General features: G+C 41.6%; 1 long non-coding RNA gene across 1 annotated transcript; it reads left to right on the top strand.

The window, feature by feature from the left end:
- Positions 1-6: 6 nt before the first annotated feature.
- Positions 7-8,203, top strand: LOC109368187. The gene is made up of 3 exons (XR_002115960.1): positions 7-622; positions 5,870-6,069; positions 7,336-8,203. It is a non-coding gene; the product is annotated as an uncharacterized LOC109368187 (long non-coding RNA).
- The last annotated feature ends 723 nt before the right edge of the window (positions 8,204-8,926 follow it).

Below are 8,926 nucleotides of genomic sequence, written 5' to 3'. Positions count from 1 at the left end.
GGTGTGCGAGGGGCGGGGCGGGCGCGGCATCCCCGCGTCAAGGTCAGGGTGCGGGGTGCAGGCCCTGTGTCCGGTCACACATTTGCACCGATGCGTTCTGGTGGCCGTGGGAAACAATAAAGCGTTGGCCCATGCCTAGTGAAAGCAAAAAGGGGTCTCCCAGGCCGATAAAGATCCGTTTACAAGCTTGATTTCAAGTAACAAAACGTGGTTGTGGCATCAGGCTTGGTAGAGTTCAGGGAGTGTTTGGCCATTGCTTTCAGACGTAGGGTTGGGATTTTGGGTGGTGCTGTGTGGAGCCAGGAGTTAGACTCGATGGTCCTTATGGGTCTCTTCCAACCCTTCCAGTTTATGATGGTTCTATGAAAAGATGTGTATGCCCTGTACAAATGCAAACTAAATCACTTAATAGCTAGCAATGCACGTAAGTCCCATGAATACAGATAATGAAGTAATCACATGCAAACTTCTGATAACCTCTAGCAATGTCATCAGTGCTGCACAAGGCATCAAAGGAGAAAACACACCTTCTGAAGACCAGAGGATTAAGCTGGAATTGCGTTTCCTGTTTTTCTCTTTGTGACCATTACCACAAGAGCAGTAACAGAACTCACAGGAAAAGGTACGACAACAGAATCACAAAATTGCAGAATCATGGAATGGTTCAGGTTGGAAGGGCCTCAAAGCCCACCCAGCCCCAGCCCCCTGCCATGGGCAGGGCTGCCACCCAGCAGCTCCGGCTGCCCAGGGCCCCATCCAGCCTGGCCTTGAGTGCCTCCAGGAATGGGGCACCACAGATTCTATGGGCAGCTGTGCCAGCACCTCACCGCCCTCCGAGTAAAGAATTTCTGCCTAACATCTAATCTAAATTCCCCTTCTTTTCGTTTAGAGCCATCTCTCTCATTGTCCTATCACTATCAGCCCATTTAAAAAGTCAGAGCAGAGGACAATCCCCTCCCTCATCCTGCTGGCCACCCCTCTTTTGCGACAGCCCAGGAAAATAAAGACATTTTGAAAGAGAAAAATGCATCAGGAAGGAAAGATTGCAAAGAGAGGTTTTACAGGACACAAAAGGTGCTCACATGGTACACAGAATAGATGAGAGAACCACAGGAGAAGGATCATAGCAAGACTACATTTCAAAGAAGAAAAAAAAACAACAGGCAAATGATTAATGGTTCAGGTGATGGAGTTCATAGAATAGCACAGAATTGTATTTGGCAGCCCAAGACAAGCTGTAGCATCCACCATGTTGTCATTTCTGCTTTAATCACAAGTCTGAAAAACCATTTTTCTTAAGAGTCTTCACTCACAGAATGATGTCAGCTATGGTAGCAGACCAGTTTGCATGAAGACTATGAAGAAATGCCAGTGAATAAAACACAGGTTGTCTCAAATTATCCATAAGTTCACTGTTCAGATCACTGAAACATTTTGAAATTCAGCCTTCTTCTGGTGCAATGCCAGCAGCAGACAACACAGAATATTGTTCTTACAGAAATTTGCACCCCTGCTTGACTGCTTGCCATTGACTTGAGTTGGACCCATGGCAATACCTAACAAAGCAAGGCTCGTATGTCCTTCTAGGAGCAGCAACATGCACTGAAAGTCCTTCATATCGATTTCTGTTCTTTGTGTGGGTTTGTTCAGAGCTAACACCGATGGGTCCGTTCAAAGTAATGATAAAATGACTGACCAATTAACACATATTAACAATAAGTTATAATTAATGTGAAGAAACCTGGGAATATTCTATAAATCCTAGTTACAGCCAGCAAACTGCTGTATAGTGCAATTTTAAGGAATTCTGTAAAAGAGGAAAAAATGAAAGGAGGACTCACAGAAGCCAAATCCGTATTTAAAATCAAATTAACTTCATTTTGAAACAAATGCAGAACAAGTACTTCAGACTGATGCTATTTGTACATGTATAGTATATGTGTGTAGTCTCCAGAGTACTTTAAAGAATATTATTAATGTTCTAAGGTCAAGCACATCAAAGTTAGGAAATGCTAGGATTAAGAGCAGCTTACATTAATTAGTATAACTGCATTTTGCAGATCCATTATGAGACCATATTTAAGTAGATGATCACAGAATATCACAGTCTGGCCACACACAGATCATAGCCGCACAGTCCTGGGCTCTCAGCACTCCCAGCTCTGGGATTTGTGTTTCTCTCCAGCATCTGAAGGGGCTGAAGAAGAACATTCTGATCATTTATTCATATTCGACTGATTCTGCTTATCTCCTCCGATCAGGACTGCCCTATTTTTCCCAGTCCCACTGGTTTATCCCACTGTCATATTTCTTGCCTTCCAATTCCCACTCCTGCACCCTGGACTCAGCACTTCTGCCCAGCTTTGCATGTTACGTTGAGCAACCAAGGAAACTTAGAGCCAGTATTTGTAACCTGTAAACTTTATAAGGCAACCTTTGCTAGCACTGCTTCAGCTGCAGGTGGGACATCCTGGATGTAAATACAGACCTATCATTAAGACACAGGAAGTATGTGGTCAAGAGCTGTGAGACAGAAGTAAGAAAAAACAAGTCATCCCTGCCAACTCGGCCATGCACATGCTTGAAGGAACAGGTAACCAAAGGACAACTGAGGAAAAATATGGAAAGGGGTCCTTAGGACCACCAAGAGAGACTCATGACACCAGCAATCCATCACAGAGGGGCGGAGAAATATGCAAAGAACTTCTTGGAAACAATACAATTATGTATGATTGTTCTCAGAAATCTAATACATATGCATAGCTTAATTGTATATGTATAGCTACCACCTGAAAGCAAGCTATGCACATTATGTGGAGCGATCCCTGTGTATCCAGCACTGCAATAAAGAATGCCTGCCTCTTTATGTTACATTGGTGTGAAGGAGGTTTTTTTTCCTCCCAGTTTTTGGTGAGGGCAGGATGTACTTTGCTGATTCCAGCTGTTTGCCCAACTGCTGCTAGTTTTCCACACCTGACTCTTTACCCAGCATCCATAGCATCCAGCACCGTCTGCTTCCCTACAGTTGCAGGGAGTCAACACCATCAGTCTGCAGTGGAAACAGGAGACCAGCTTCCTACTTCCATCCTCTACCATCCCTGTTATTAGTGTATTACGAAGCCCCCACAAGTAAGTGGATGTGTAGAATGAGATCAGATGCATGCTAACGTTAGGAAAGACAAACAGTATGTGTGATGTATGCATAGATTAACACGGTGATGACTAGAGAAGCCAGCCTCAGTGGTGGGATATTTGTGAGAAAAGCAGACTGAAGAACCTTGGAACCAAGAAGGGATAAACAAGATCTCAGAAGGATGAGTATTAGATTGACATTCAAGTTATTGGAAGGACCTGGAGGATATTAGGAAATGTGTTGCTGCAAGTCTATGCTGTGCTGCAAGAAGTTTTTCGTGTACACTTTGTGGCTATCTGTCTACTGTTCAGAAGCCAACCAGAAAGGATACTTCACTTGGTGTCCAGCATTGCGTTACATGAGCTGCTGCACATGATTTCCGAATTACTTCTGCATATGCTTGCTAAAGGTATTGTTCTCAGTCTTTTCCCAGCTTGTTCCAATTTACCCTTTGCACTCCAGCTTGTCTTCTGCATTAGCCTCGCAGAATCCCAGCTTCAGTTCATTCATACAAAATGTTTTTCTCATTCCTCTTTACCTCTGTGTTCAATTCCACCTAGCAAACTGGTTCACAGTCCTGCTCTTCTTGTGCAGCCAGTGCCAGGGCACCTTTTCCAATTCCCAACCCATTTTAATTTCCTCACTCAGTCTTAATCTTGCCAGAACTCTTGATTTTGTTGACTCCTTTGCATTCCCCTCATTTTTTTCTTCCACTTTCTGCATTTTCATCAGAGATTTTACTCCTCCACGATGCCCAAGGGAAAGTGGAAAAGGAGCCCTAAAATTACGCTGAAATAGTTCCACTGTCTGGGAGCAGCAGTTACAAGCTTAGTCAAATTCCCCTTCTGTTGCTCCAGGCCAAACGTGGTGTGTTTAATTAAAGCCCATGTTAACATGTAGAAGATCTGTAAGGGAATGGAAGCATGCTCACTGGCAGAAGCATCTTTGGAGAATTTACAAGCTCTGCTGAATAAACTTGCTGGGGAATACATGCCTGCATATAAGCATATTGCACAATAGCCAATCTTTGAAAACAGAGTGGAAATTCCCTTTCCTGGGCTGTAGGATTCTGTAATTTCAGTGATAGTGCAAACCTCCATATTTTTTTTTCAGTCACATTCCCAAGAATGGCAAACACCACAGGTCTCAGTCAACTCAGTTTGAGGCAAACTCCTAGAATCACAGAATCATGAAGGTTGGAAAAAAACACTAAGATCATTCAGTCTATCCACTAAGCCACCCCCACCATGTGTCTCTCAGTGCCACATACATGTGCTTCTTGATCAAGTCCATGGACAGTGTGACTCCACAGCCTCTGAGCAGCCTGTTCCATGGAATAGAACATTTCATCTTGAACTGAAAAAGCTGCTGAAGTAAAACCTAATTAAAAAAAATACATTGGGAAGTTCTTAGCAACCTTAGTAATAAGAGGGGCAGTTGAAGAGGAGGTTGTGTCCAAGTAGTATAACCAGCAACACATGTCCCTGTTAGTCTCTCTGTCCCTACTCATCATTTTATCAAATATCGGCTGCAAAAGAGGAAACACTGTAGAGCAAGCATTCATACTACATTTCTTTATGTGTGTGTGTTTGTGAACATCTCAAAGAAAATTCATGATTTCCAAGGTTGAGATTAAAGGGAAAATTTACCCTTAAATGCTTTGTAATAGAGACTGCCAAATGGAAGTGAACTTGTTCCTCGTGTCAGAAGCATTGCTTTCGTTGATCTTACGAAAAAAGTCTACCTACTCACAAAGCCTTGCAAGGTGCAGCTCACAATGGTGTATTTCAGTTTTTCAGCAGCTAAACTCCCTGCAGAGATTGTATGAAGAAAACAGGCAGACCATGGAGCCAAGAGCTGGACTCTATCCTTACAGGTCCCACCCAGCTTGGGATATTCTATGACTCCATGATTCTAAATAGCATGTGGAAGGAATGACGATGTTTTGGATTCAGAGCAGGGATGGAACTGTATGCACTAAATAAGGAAGAAAGTCTTATGGTGTGCAGTTAATATTAACATAATTAATAGCCCCTCAGTGAGCACTGTCCAGCCCATGTATTGTACAAGTCCTATGTAAATGCAGCACATCGTTAACATCAGCACTGGACTTACCATTTCTACATACTGACACATTTAGGAGTCACATTTAGAGATCAGCCTTATTCTGGCACTGCCTAATTGTTGAATGCGTCTTTTAGTAGTCATAGTCCAGTAAAACAGAGACTGCATGTAGGGGTAGGTTGCCCTACATATTTCCCTATGAAAAAGAAAATCCAAGTCAATTTGTTTCCAAAGCAGACCCCTGTTATTTACTGTCAGTATGAAAAGCATTTTTCACTAACTGATATAGGAGAGTTCTGTGATTGGAAGATTTTCTTATGAATTGGAACTTTCAAACTGTGCACGCTCACCATCCCATATAGAGGTTAACTTCACCATAATGTGCCAGAGGTACTTTCTCACCAATTCCTCTGGCAATCTATCCTTCCATCAAAAATATGAAGAGCTCTTCTTTGCTCTTCTTCTTCTTTGCGAATTGAAATATTAGTCTTCTGTGTTATAATTACCTGTGGGAGAACTTGTTTTCTACGGTCTTCCCTTCTATCATAGCATCTTCCCCAATTGCTTTTTTTAAACCTTTTTCAAACATCTGGAGTCCTTCTTCAGGTGTCCGAGTTCTCATTCAAGCATATTTTCTTCTTACTGAATTTGGTTTTCTTGTTTGTTTGCCAGCTGAGCTTCTGGACTCTGACCTACTAATGGCTCCAGTCTCTGCCTCGTAGAGGAACTCATGGCATCACACAAGCATAAATCTTTGGCTGTCTGTACTCAAGGGACCGTACATGAGTGACTCAAAAATGTTCCAAGCCAAATATGTCCTAAAACATAACAGCCTGACTTGATGGGTTTCTTTCTCCTATCAGTCATCTCAGGTATGAATTGGACTGTAATGATTTGGACAGCTTAGCAGCTTTTGTGCCTTGCATCCCACAAGCAATAACTGTAACTCTTTGAGAGAAGCTAACTGATTTTAATTATTTCTAGGGAATAGAAATAATTAATAATTAAGAAATAAACTTATTTCTTTCACTACCTAAACACCTTGGATATCAGACTTTACAGGTAGACCTGAAGAGAATATCTTCACTTGTGTCTCCCTATGAATCTAACTGATGTCACATCTGCATTTTGAGACTCAGAGTTCATTTCAAAGTCTGATTTCAGACCACTGTGGATCATCTCTACCATACAGTATATTTCCCTGTATCATTACCCCATATATTGTGAGGAAAGAAAAAATTGGCCCTTCTCACTGACCTTATCCCATTAGAAAGAAAGGAGGAATGGTAGACAACTTGACAGCCAATCTATGACCTGAACTCTGGGCTCCATTCCTATAGCACTGTTTTTAACTCTGCAAGTTCTGAGTAATTTTATAAGCAAAATATTATGCATAATAAGTATAAAATGATAGGGGAAAAGCCTAACCAAAGACCCAAAGCAGCCCTCTGATAGCTCTAATGAAGCAGAGAAGTTATTTCTTAAAATGTACGTGTATGTGCTTAATTTTATGCTGCTTATTTTTCCCAGATCACATGAATGCAAATAAAGACAAGTATAAATATTTATTGGATGTCTGCTTCTTGACTTCCAATGACTTCTTGCAGAATTAGAAGTATGAAAAACAATTTTGATCCGAATACTTAATTTTCCCATCTTATAATAAAATTCAGGGCAATTATTAATTTGTATTCAATGATCTCACATTTCTATTGCAATCACGACTTTTTTAAGCTAGTAAATAAGTTACTCACAAATCTATCAGTATCCATACAGATATAGAAATTGGTGCTATGAGAAATAGGAGTTCTTTTGTCAGTTTATAACAGGGCTGAAAACAACCCAACCATTTCAAGAGACTGTTGGACATTTAGCAGGAGATAGTTACCCGCAGGTCCTGAGAACCTGTGTCTCAATATTATTATGTGATCAAAATCAGTACTGGAAACTGTTTTATTCACCATCTCACCTTACTCCCATTTTCATCTACTCTTAATATTTGTTACAAACAGAAATTCAAACACTTCCTCCTAAAATTCCTGTGTAGAAACCAATCTGTTTCCCTTATCTCATTAAGTTTTGCCTTAAAAAGCATGCTGTCACTTGGAAGAATTTGATGAAGTGCTTTGCATTTTCAGGTTGACCGCGTTGACCTGAGTGCAGCCACTCGCACAAGTGCTGGAACATGGCTGTCTGGAGCTCCAGGGAGCATCAGCTGCAATTGACTCTGCAAATTATTTTTCGTTCAGGATGCAAATGAAACATGCACATAAGAATAAGCTTAACTTTAACCATTTGAGTAATACCACTGACTTTGTTAAGACAATGTACTCTGCATATTTCATTTTTATTACAAGTTCGTATTGAAAAGCGTGGGGTTGTTTTTGCATTTGTTGCTTTTCCTGCTCACAAGAATTGTGACACTAATGGGACTGTTCTCCTTAAAAAGGTGCAGCGAGTACTTCATTGAGATAAAAATCTTCACAGCTTTCCAGCATAGTATTTGTGTGCTAATGGGACAGTAGCATAAAGAACTTTACTTAAAGCATCTATGCATAATTGTTTACTCTCTGAATTATTCATATAATTCAGATTCATGTGTATTATTATGTTTTAAAATGTAACAAGCACTGCTCCAGAGAACCTGATAATTAAAAAAAGGAAAACAAAAGAATGAGTGTTCCTGCAGCACTTTGAACATGCAGAAATGTAGTTACCAAAAAAGCAATGAATAATGTTGTCAAAAGCTTATACTGCTGTACCTCCAATGGCATATGAGGAACAGTTTACATATTTAAAAACAATAACAACAGCAAACCACCTCAGAAACTTACTACAACATAGGAGAACAGTTTCTCTAAATTGTTTACAGTTTTCCTGGCTTTTAACCAGCTGTACACTAGCACAATCAAAAGCAAACAGCTGTGGAACATGAGAATCACCACCCCCATGTTAAGTGAAGGCAGTAGTGTTTAATCACTGGGGGCTGGAGCACCTCTCTTATGAGGAAAGCTTGAGAGAACTGGGCTGGGTTAGCTTGGAAAAGAGAAGGCTCTGGGGAGACCTCATAGTGGCCTTCCAGTATTTGAAGGGAGTGTGTACAGAGGAGGGGAAATGGCTGTTTATGAGGGTGGATAGTGATAGGACAACAGGGAGTGGTTTTAAACTGAGACAGGGGAGGTTTAGGTTAGATATTAGGAGGAAGTTGTTCACACAGAAGGTGGTGACACACTGGAACAGGTTGCCCGAGGAGGTTGTGGATGCCCCATCCCTGGAGGCATTCAAAGCAAGGCTCTGGGCAGCCTGGTCTGGTGGCTGGCGACCCTGCACGTAGCAGGGGGGTTGAAACTAGGTGATCATTGTGGTCCTTTTCAACCCAGGCCATTCTATGATCACCTTCCATATCCATGGGGCAGCCAGGACTACTCAGCCCTGGGCTGACAAGGGAACTCAGCAGTGAAAAGCCTCCACTTTCAGCAGCAGAGCCCCATGCAGGTGCTTCTGATGTCAGTGGCAACCAGAATCACCCAGCTGCATGGAAAACACAGCCACAAGCCTTGGGTCTGCAAGTATTGGTGCGAGGATTTATCTCTAGGCACATGAGTAATCCTGCAAGGCAGAATCCTAACTTCACTGAAATCATTGTACATATTGTCATGGGCTTCTCAGGGATCTGTATTTTGTCCCTTACTCCCACGTGAATATTTAGACATATTTTATGGGAAAGCT

Source organism: Meleagris gallopavo, chromosome 1, assembly GCF_000146605.3.
Source record: "Meleagris gallopavo isolate NT-WF06-2002-E0010 breed Aviagen turkey brand Nicholas breeding stock chromosome 1, Turkey_5.1, whole genome shotgun sequence".
Taxonomy (NCBI): Eukaryota; Metazoa; Chordata; class Aves; order Galliformes; family Phasianidae; genus Meleagris; species Meleagris gallopavo.
Note: the sequence above shows the minus strand (reverse complement) of the source record. Positions and strands in the feature narration are given on the sequence as shown.